Genomic DNA, 11,939 nt, shown 5'->3' with positions numbered 1-11,939 from the left:
CGGTCTTCCATCTGTATCATAACTTATAAAAATATTATATAAACCAAGGATGTTATAAATAGAGGATCTTCCGATTGTATCTTCATTGTATTAACTCAATGAAGAAAAAAAAAGAGCATATTCACGTCTGATTGACTACTCTCGTTTCCATCATGAATGTTGGCTCAAAACACTGTGATCTTATTGGGCGGAGCGGGAAGAGTGGGGGTGGCGAAACTGTGACGCATGACTTCACGATTTTGTTATAAAGCCAGGTTCTCTATTTTGTAACATCCTTGATATTAACAAACATTATTGTGTTAACAAAGAAATGTTGTATTTTAATGTTCAAGTGTAAATGTCTCTGAATACCTTTTAAAAAGGAAATGAAATGAGAAAGAAATGAAATGAAATGTTTTGGATAAGCTATGTGTATTTCAATTTTTAATTTCAGTATCAACACATGATGTTTCCACAGAAGTCAAGCTTCAAGTATGGAAAGAATTAATAATTAAATTTCTATTTTACATACAGAATATTTATAAACATTGAAAAACAAAATAAAATAAAAATCTTGAGAATATATATATATATATATATATATATATATATATATATATATATATAAAAGATGGATGGTGCTTTAATCGAAATGAGATTTTTGTCCTGAAATTTACGTAGTTTCTTTCTTGTAAGTCTATTAGTATTTTTCAAATGTACATTTGTATTTCATCTTCGGAAAGTAAGCTGAAAGACAGCATCTTCTCTCTTTATGAGTTGTTTTGATCAATTTCTGGAAGAAAAATATATGTTTATAGTATTTTATATCTTTACGACAATTATTAATTAGAATACTTCTACAATACTGTTAGCGTTTTACAGAAAGAAATGTTTAAAGAAAAAAAAATTATACCAATTGACTGACCTCATTGAGCTGAACAAAATTATAAGAGTGAGTGCAAGTTTTTATGCGTAATTTTCGAGAAAATTAATTTTTATGCCGTTAACCCCTTGCATTCCAGGTGTCATTTTCCTATGTACGTGCTGTATACAATGTTTTCATTTACTGTTAAAAGATTGTCTCGACCTTATATAGGGCACAGTTATTGTGGAACCACGAGGATAGGTTTGACATTACTGATTAAAAAAAAAAATGCATTGTGGAACATTTGGACTAAAAAAGGAAAATTTTGATGTTCTGAGGGGATTTTATGCTGCTTCTGGTTGGCAACACTGACCGGAGATCAAATACAAAGTGTTTTTTCGATTTCGAAATACGATATTGAAGTTGCCAATTGTTTATCGTCAAAACAAACACTGCAATTGTTTATCATCAAAATGACTTCCTTAGGCCTGCCATCTACCGAGAGAAAACATTTTTGGTCAGTAAGGTGCTGTCACCTAAGGAGAAACAGTAGAACTAACTCGTGTCTTGCATCCACTAAAAAATTTTATCATCTCCATGATTATTACGACCCTTAAAGGAAACGTTTTCATGACATCCTCAATGGAGTAATGGAGTAATTACAATGGAGTAATCTATGACATCGACGTGGATGTCACTGGAACGCAAAGGGTTAAAAAAAATGTTCGTTTCCAATCTGATACAGTTAATAGCTTTTATTTTGTTTGAATTCATTTTGTTTCTATTAATTTGTCCCACGTATGTAAAATATTCTGTTAAGCAGTAGATGGTCTATTTCTGACGTAAACAAGGGGTGATTTTCTGAGTTTAAATATTCTCTTCCCCCATTTAACAAGATTTTATGCCAAAATAAATATTTATCTTTTTAAGATATATGTAAAAAAAAATCGTGCGTCCTGAAACATTTGACCTTAGTTGTTTGTATTCCTTCCTTGATGAAATCCTGTGTATTCCACTTGTATCCATCTGATTTCTCCTGGGAGTGGTACCGAGATCGTAAAGAGACCCGACAACTACATATTGAGACTTCCTCGAGACGACACCGAGATCAAGAGGTAATTTGAGACGAGAACAAGCCCAGTCTCGAAAGTCTCAGTCAAGACTCAGATATTGACAAAAAAATTACCTTTATTCAAAATTTGTTGTATTGCTAACATATATATAAGTTAATGGTACGATTACCCTTGGATATCCGCAATCTTATTCGTACAAACAGGAGAAATCGGGTCTATTTCCACTTTTGATCACTTATTGATAGAGGAAGCTAGGGTATTATGGAATAGTCGTGTAATATGGAATACCTCATTATCTCGCCTGTGATGTGTTGCTTTCAAGAGGAGAGGAAAGAAACTACTACCTCACCTTCCCATGATGCTCTACAGTCAGTCTCCTTGTGATTGCGACATTCGTTGTGTTGGTAGACGTGAAAATCTGATTTCTTATTCGTGAAAACTTTTACAGGTAAGGATTTTACAACCTGTATTTTCCTATTGAAATGTAATTGAACAACAATTCTTTGTTCACTATGACGTTGGATATACAGAGTGGTACTTTGATAAGCGCCATTATCATATACGTTTTCGAATGTGTTTAACAGGTCTTTTGTTTTCAATTTGGCGTGGAGGGCAATATGGAATACCCCAAGAAAAGCATGGTATTCCGTATTCCGTATGGTATTCCGATTACAAAAATATCAATCGGTATTGGGCAATTGAACATACATTTATGATGACAATGCTAAGTGTACTTTTTAATTTTTCTCAGCAAATTTTCTAATGGTACAAGGGGTGAGCTTGGGTTCAGCGTTTATCATGTTTAATATGAGCACACAATGACTCTGCCGATCCTGAAGGAGAGTATTATATTTATGACTTTTGCAAGTAATCACATTCAGTTATGGCTTGGCATTCAGAATTTTCATATATTGTCACTTCTGTTAAGAAAATTGAGAGATACAGTTCCTTATGAGTATCTGAGGAATTCATATTTTGCATTTTTTCACAGCATAATTGGATATGGGATTTTGCTTTGGGGTAACAGTAGCCAAGCACATGATGTTCTAGTTTTGCAAAAGAAAGCCATTAGGATTATTGTTGGAACACATGATAAAGAACACTGCAAACCACTATTTATCAGGCTTAAGATAATGACAGTAGTTAATGTATATATTTATCAAGTGCTACTCTACACTAAGCAAAACCTGGCAAATATGACACTCAGAGATGAAGTACATACATATAATACTAGATTGTGTAAGAAAATTGATATACCCTTCACTAGATTATCGAAGATCAAAAATAGTTATTTAGTTATAGGACCAAAGCTATTTAATAAACTAACATCCTCCATACAACAGCTGCCATTTAAGATTTTTAAGAAAAAGTTATATGACTGGTTAATAACGAATCCATTTTACTCGATTCAAGAATTTACTGAATGTCAAGACATTGTGTCCTAGTTTGCAGTATCACTTTATTTCAAATATTATTAGGTTGACTCATAATAATATTAACCAATAACTGATTGTCTGTATGTAAGGATTATTTTATATATCTGTATATATATACATATGTATCTATATGTATATTTCATTCGGACGTTGTCTATTGCTTGTAAAGCTTAATGACAATAAAATATTCTATTCTATTCTATTCTACTATATTTTTTGTGTGTTCAACAGAAAACTCATTTCTTTTCTATATAGCATTTGTATTTCATATTACCCGACTATTTCATATTACCCTCCAAAGTGGTTTCTTTACAAGTTATAAATTTTGCCCAGCCCTGTAACGAAACTTCTTTATCAACATACGTATAAATAAAGCCAAACATATAAGGCGTATACTAGTTTTCCTTTTTGTTTCAATGTGCAATTATTAACTGAGTTACAAGCAAAACAAAAATGGTATTCCATAATTCCCGAACTTCCTCTACTATTTCTTTAATATATATAGGGTGTTTCAAAACAACACCGACAACGTTTGGGAGGTGATTCCTGACACCAAGATAAGACAAAAAGTATAGACCAACCTGGTGCACAAATGCTTCCTTTGGGAGTTATAGGCTGCCAAAAACATGAAAAAATTAACTTTAAAAGTCAATAGTTCCAAAAGTATGGGATTTATGTGTGCGGTATCCAAAAATGCATGTTTCAGAATCCTAAAATATTCACGTAACAATTTTTATAGAGGGAATTTGGCTACAAGCATATAATTCGAAGTACTCACGAACTACCTTCATAAAAATTGTTGCGGAAGTAACGCAGGATTGTGAAACTTGGATATTTGGTTAGGGTACATACTAGTTCCTAAGTGAAGTATTGAACCGACTACGTAAACAACGAGAAATATTACTCATTGGCGTTATCGACTACGCCACACGGGGCCACGTAGTGCATATAGAGCCATTCAATTTTGTGTGTGATAATCTTACCCACTCAATATTTGTTTTTCTTTTCAAAGTATAATAGGTGTTTGTTTGATTAGAGTTTTAACATTTCTTTGAGCACAGAGAAATGCAATGTTGAATATGAGGTGAGATTTGGGCTGTCTCGTCTCGAAAAGAGTATCTGTTTTTACTGGCCTTCATCTCGTAATTCATCACGAAAATTCTGTCTTGCCTTGTATAGTGGGCAATACTAGAGACATGGATTTAATCGGGACCCAAACCATACGAAATCTCATCGGAAATCAGACTGAGATTTTAAACACCAAAGACAGTACTAGAGATCTCTTTAAACATTGCATATGTCACCTAGCGAGCTTAGGTGAGTGGCAAGCATGGGCATCGCAATCAGGAGGTCCGGGATTCAAATCTCGAAGCCGACCATCCCGACTGCGGTTTCTGCATAGTTTCGTCATTCTCACCAGATGAATACTGGAATATTACCTAAAAATTATAGATCCTGGCCGACTTTCTTCCCAGTCCTAGTTGTTAATAGTGTTTCAGTATAAAATGGCCCTTAAGTTGCTGCATCTCAAATTTTGTGGTAAATAAATAAATAGCAAATAAAAGAACAATGTTAAATGAGAAGAAATGAGAGAGTTGTGTTCAAAATCATTATCTGTTATTCCGTGCATGAAACAATAACTTGACACATTGAAATACATCACAAATAAAGTTGTATGTGTTTTAATTTTTACGTCAAGTTACGTTTCAATCAAGCCACAAAAACAGTGAGCATTTTAGTGTCTTCCCTTTGTCTTCGTCATAATGCAGCATGATAAAACTGAGTTAAATTTATTTTAACGTTTCTTTCAGCAGCGAGGCTATATGAGACGAGACCTACTCATTTACGTGGAATCTGAACTACATGAGCTCCCGCTGGGAATCGAACCCGGGCCTCCCACGCCAAAGACGTGTACGCTAACCGCTAAGCCACGAATGAGCTCATGATAAAACTGATAGAGTGTTGTATATTATGAGTCTGGTACTTCTTCCTTACAGGACGGTGTAACACTCTAAATAAGCATATTAGCTAATTAAAAAGGAATTTTCTTCCTTGAATTTGAACCCCGAATAAAGTGATTTGAACTACATTCAAGTATTTTAGTTATTCTTATTATAATATAATTTGCTGCATAATGTAGAATAATGCACAATGTGCATCATAAGAATAACGTCATTTATTTTGTTCACATATTATTATACTAATACTTAAAAAAACAAAAACGTAGTCCTATTGTCACAAAAAAACTAATAGACCTCGAAAAGAGTAGCTATTTAATTGACAAACAGAGGGGGGGGGGTATAATTACTGTATATCACACTTAATTTTTGAAGCGTACCATAATATCCTACAAAATACCATAACTGATCATGGTGCCCAATAATTGTCAGCTACTTAGTTGGTAACCCTTATATGTACATTATTCCTTCAAATTACGTTACACAAGATCATATAATTTTAAGAAAGTAAGTTCCAAATAATTTCGTTATGAGTACTCTAAAATACTTGAGCAAAAAGTGAAAATTGCTACAATATGATCATAATTGAATCTTTTTTTTTTGGGGGGGGGGGGTAAAACGACATATATATATCAATTTTTGTCAGACACGACATAATTGTGTTTGCTACGCGTAGATACATACCTTGTGAGATATCTACACCTGTCAAGCTGTTGCCTACACTTGGTATACAGGGGTAAAAGTGGATCTGCAAAGGTTGGAGGACGCATGACCTTACGCCGTCCTCCGTGCCTATTTCTACCCATTGTAATATTTCTAGAAAGTCGGGGTACGCCACAGATATTTTCTGGAAGTGGGGGACGACGCCCCCTCGTTCCCCTTTACTTTTACCCCTGTTGATTTATTATAAATAAATAGGCGTTTTTGGAGACAAAGCGATGCGCAGGAGACAAGATTTGAATTTGTCTCGTCCCAAAAAAATGATGTCTCGACTCGAAAAATGGAAGAGCTGTGTCTCGACTCGAATTTTGTCAGGAAAATTCTGTCTCGACTCGTTTCGTGCGCATCCCTAGAGACACTATACTGTGTAGTATAGTTTTTCTAATTTTTCTCAAAACTTCGTTTTCTGACGTACTGTTTAACAATAAATAAATAAATAAATAAATAAATAAATAATGCCCTTCGAGCCCAAATATGACCAGCTTTTTGTTTTTTTAAAAAAAGTTCAACTATTCATTTATATGACTAATAAAAACTATGTTTCCGTGTTCGCGAGAGTCAGAAATGTGTTAACATTTAATTAGACATGTAGAACGATGCCAAGATAAAAAAAAAAAAAAAAATGACATCATAGAAACCTGAGTCTTAGTCGTAACGTAGAAACCTGTCTTTCACCCATAATAAATGTAATTCAACACTAAAGAATTGGGGCTAGATTATGATATTTCCTTACTCGCTCAATAATTTCAAGGGAGATAGTGGTTCATTTGGTATATGATTATTTTAATTTTGATTTATTGATTTCACACATTTTGTTAACATTAAGTAAGTTATATTGTTTTCATTTCTAATTAATTATGATGCCATTAACCACAAGTGAATGGTCTATTATATTAGCCTATCATAATTATCGGTATGAATCAGTGGCGGTTTTAGCGAGTAGACCGGGTAGGCACGGGACTACCCAAAAATTTTGAAAAATATATAAGCACTAAAAGATACAATAAAGAGTAAATATATTTTCCAATATTTGTATTAATGGTAGATAATTATCTAACAAATAGCATCAACCACTACTGTAAAAGTGACTTCCTACTGTCATTAATCAATCAAATTTATATATATATATATCCATAACCAAGGGAGCGAGCCTACCCAAAATTAAAAATCTAAAGCTGACCCTGTTATGAACGTTCTTTGGGTTTTAGGTGAGTATCCACTGGATGCCCGAATGCTGTACAGGAAGAGTTATGACAATAATAAATATAATTTTAATTGATCTTTACCCGAGCGAAGCCAATATAAATGAGGACATCTTCCAATCGTTTCAAATCCCACCAGTCTCTAGTTGTCATCGCCAGAAGGATTTGTCTTGCGTCTTCAATGTTCGTGATTTCTTCCAGAGGAACAACGTCGTCAGGATATGCTTCCTAAATATGGAAATAATAGTATGTAAGCTTTAGCATAGGCTCAATAAACTCTTCAAAACGAAGAGCTCTGGTTTTTCTTTGTTCCCAAACTCCACAAAATCTTTATGTTATGCAAATGTCCAAAACAAGACAAGAACTAAACTAGACTTTAACTTCAACTTAATAGAAATGTACCGTACGTGTATATTTAACAATAAGAACGGTTGGCGTTATATTGTACCGAATTATTGTGCTCAAAGGTCGGTCAGAGTTTTGTTGAGTATCGTGTGATAGATACAGGTGTGTGTTGCAATGATAACAATGGAATAACAAGTGTTTTTTTTTTTTTGAACATGTGTTTCGTGTGGGTGACAACATGGCCAACGAAAAGACAGTTCTTCTCGTTGGGCACTGGGTGACAAGTAGGTCTATAAGAATTAGCTCGGGAGAGTAATGCTCCCGGAAGTAGAAACGAGAAACACAGTTCTGATTGGTTGGCGTTATCCACTTCTTGCCACGTTGCATTAAAATAGCAGAAATCAAACGCTTGCTGCAGTCGGCCTTTGTGGCCGAGTTAGTGGCTAGCACGTGCGCCTTTGGTGTACGGGGTCCCGAGTTCGATTCCCGGTGGGAGAGCCTTTGTGATTTTAACTGTCCTCGATGTTTCTGTGTTCGTGTCTCTGTCGTTCTAGATCATTGGAAAAGCAAGGTAAAATGAGTAAAGCAAGTAAAATTAGTAATAAGTAGTTCAAGTTTCTGAGGCACGTTCGGTGAGTCAGTTAACTTAAAAAAAAATTGGGCTAGCGCTACATGCAAGTAATAAAAGTCTCTTTTGGCGCGAGTTCGAACCCGGCCCGAGGAAAGTTTTTTTAAACATTTTTATAACGCTTATTAAATTAAAATAAGATGAAAATAATACTTAAAAAAGTGATTTATTTATTTTTGTGCAGATAAGTAGTTGTAGTACTCATGCCCTTGTACTCCATGATATAGGGCTCGTTTTGTTCCCCTTTATGATATAAATTTTGTGCAACTTAAAACAACTGGCTAGGATAGCGCGTAAAACAGCTGGCTAGGATTGCGCGTAAAACAGCTGGCTAGAGTAGCGCGCGGAAAAACGTACTTCAGGGAGTATTACTCTCCCGAGCGGGTCGTGGTCTATAGACATGTGAAACACTATTCATTGAAAAACAATTGAACACTATTAAAATAATAAGGAGCAGTATTACACATAAGATAAAGTCATGTCCAAAATGATTGTCGCATATCTATAACTGATTTCTTGTAAGAATACAATTTGATAATAATTTTGCAGGGTACTTTTAATACTCATACTATGCGTATAATCGGGAAATGTATATATGTGGTAAATTTCATAGGAACAGATTATAAATACGAAAATTAGAATGAGTAAAACAAAATGTTGCTAAATGGACAAGAAAATTTTATTTTCGTTTTACTGTTCTTATTTACTGCTCTTTTGACATGAAATTTGCCACATACATGTCTTTGCCGATTATACACATACTAACATAATAAGAAATACCGACCGAATTAGTTATCAAATTATATTTCTACAACAACATATTTATAGACATGCGACCATAATTTTGGACATTAATGTACATACAATTTATCGATCACCAATCCCTACTTCAAATATTCGTAAAAATATGTAGGAGGATTGACCTGTGACTTCTTGCTAAGATAAAGCATTTCCACCATTTACTGTAGTGGAGTCTGTGTATGTAATTCTGCCAAAATCTACTGTGGTTCGGCCTTTTGAACACACTGTATTATATAATACTGAATTATAAAACAACTGACAATCTAGCAGGGCAAATACCCTTATCAGAATATGAAAATATACAAAGTTTCCAAATTCAAAATTATTTTCAAGTGAGGAATCAAACAAATAATAGTGAATTTCCTGAAATACCGTTTTCGAAACAATATAATTAAAGCATCATTTAAAAGAATTATAGTCAATCTTTTTTAAGGTTCCACGCCCTCCAAGCTAAAATCACTTTGTTATCTTATTTATTAAATAATAATAATTATTACTACCTCTCGTGATCAACTCAGTTTTCAATTCAACTTTGCTTTTCTTATCACATTTAAGTTCAAATATTACAATGCATTCAAGGGCTATCCAGAAGGCCACTTACATGTATGTACGTTTCGGCGGAGAGCCGCTAGCGGCAGGTTATTTTGTGCAGGGACTATCGTTTGTGTTACTTCTGCTCTCTTCATAATACTTTGTTTACATGAGTGTTCTTATTAAAAATCCCGCCGGTTGTGAAGTGAGGTTGGTCATAACTATTTTTGTTGGCGAAAAACACGAAACCGGTTAGTATTCATCAACAACTGTGCGAAGTTTACGGTAAAGACGTGATGAGTGAAAGTAGAGTGAAGCGTTGCTGCTTTATGTTTAAGGATGGTCAAACTAACTTTAACGATGAGGACCGAAGTGGGCGACAGAGCAATGTTGTAAATGAACTGGTGACAAAACTCAATGACAAGATTCGTGAAATATCCGTTTTACGATAACAGAGTTCTCGTTAGAGTTCCCGCAAATTTCACAGAACTTATTGCATGAAGTTGTGACTCAAAAGTTAGGCTACCATAAATTTTGTACAAGGTAGGTTCCGATTTGACAGAGCAACACAAAACTAAGCAGATGGCAGCCGCCTTGAAATTCCTTGAGTTCTATAAATCTAAGAAAGTTTTCTTTATTGATCATATCGTTACTGGAGACAAGAATTGGGTAAAGTACTTTACTTGTTTAAAAAATGTCTATGAACCGGGGACACGTCAGTTCATCAGAAAAACCAAGAAAATGCTTGTAAACTATATCAGCAAGAAAACTTACGGTTATTATATTTTGGAATAGTGCAGATGTACTGCTAGTATACTTTTTGGTACGTAGTGCAACACTTACAGCTGAAAAATGTTGTGAAACATTACAAAGATTGCGAAAAATAATGCAAAACAAACGCGGAGGAAAACGTAAAGTCCTGTTGTTCCATGACAAAGCCTGTCCGCACTCAGCCAAGTGAACTCTGGAACTCTTACAGGCCTCTCACTGGGAAGTTTTCGACCATCCACCATATAGCGCGGATCTCGCATCAAGTGACTACCACTTGTTTCCCCACTTGAAGATCTGGCTAGCTACGCAGCGCTTTGATGACGACACAGACTTTCAAGTTATTAAAGAAGTGTTGACGTGCAGGAATTGTTGACGTCACACCCGGCAAGATCTTATGACAATATACTTTGTAAGCTTGTTCATCGCTACTTGTACGGCGACTATGTTGAAAGGTAGTTGAAGAGTGTCGCTTCAAAATATATAATAAAAAATCCCTACTTTCATTCACATCTTCCTTTTCTATCAAAGCTGTGAGTGACTTTCTGGATAGTCACCGTACAAATTAAAACAGAAGTAACATACTTACATGCAGCAAATAGTACATAGCACCTATTTCATGCTGATCAAGAACTTCAACACTATATCGAATAACCTGGCGATCATAGGTGTATTGTGGATCAGCTTCCTCTCGTCATTTTTCTAAAACATACCCAAATAATATTACAGGAAGGTATTATATATTATTAAAAAAAATATATTCTACTGTAATTCGAAATGAATATATAGAAAAAAAAAAATAATAATTTGCCTAACATCATACTTGGGGCGTCATTCCATAACGGTATTAGCAAAATTTGCAAATCGCAATTCAACACCAATAATACAAGAAGTAATTCCAAGGCTGTTAACCCGACTATGTTAAACTAAAACGCAAAGTTTGCATTGCTTTGACGCACACCATTACAGAGTGAGATCCTATGTTTGCTAATGGCCTTCATGGTTGGGAATTGCAAAATTAAATTTGAAATTACATTGGCCCAACATACTTGAAGTGTATGTTGGCAAACCAACAATTTGCCAGCATTTATTCAATTGATAAGACTTCGCACCTCCAATCGCAATTTCGCTTATTTCGTAGAGGTTAAGTTCGCTGACTGAATTGATAGGCTAAGCGACGAATTTCAATGTAGGGCAAACAATGACAATTTACCGTTTCCCCACTGTTTTGCCTACTGTCTATACTGTTATGGTTTTAAAAAAATAAGAAACTATTCGTAATATCGCCATGAAATTATATTTTCTTCTAAAATAGCAATCGTTTCTGCTTTAAAATACGAGAAGCAGTGGAAAAGTTCCGGAATGCTAGTCTAGTTTTGGCATCTGTGATGCAATCACAGTGAATCCCACGTAGCATTTTGGGTTGGCAAATGGTTGGGACAACAGACCATAGTTGGTTGGCCAACGATGATTTTGGAGGTACTGCAAATCGTTATGCCAATAATTATTTGCAATGTTGGGACAACAGAAGATTGTGTACAGTTGGCCAACCAACCAATGGACGACAATGTGCCAACCATTGAGCCAACGAAATTCCAACAAAATGCCAACGAGGAAAATCACAGTAGGCCAA

General features: G+C 34.8%; 1 long non-coding RNA gene across 1 annotated transcript; it reads right to left on the bottom strand.

Annotated features, from left to right (window-relative positions):
• Positions 1-618: 618 nt before the first annotated feature.
• LOC145665881 (uncharacterized) lies at positions 619-11,007 on the bottom strand. Its single transcript, XR_014127674.1, has 3 exons — positions 10,896-11,007; positions 7,318-7,461; positions 619-772 (listed from the first exon to the last, which is right to left on the bottom strand). It is a non-coding gene; the product is annotated as an uncharacterized LOC145665881 (long non-coding RNA).
• Positions 11,008-11,939: the final 932 nt, after the last annotated feature.

Source organism: Thermobia domestica, chromosome 12 (assembly GCF_964235325.1).
Source record: "Thermobia domestica chromosome 12, izTheDome1.hap1.1, whole genome shotgun sequence".
NCBI classification, from domain to species: Eukaryota; Metazoa; Arthropoda; class Insecta; order Zygentoma; family Lepismatidae; genus Thermobia; species Thermobia domestica.
The sequence above is the reverse complement of the archived record's forward strand: the minus strand, read 5'-3'. Positions and strand labels throughout refer to the sequence as shown.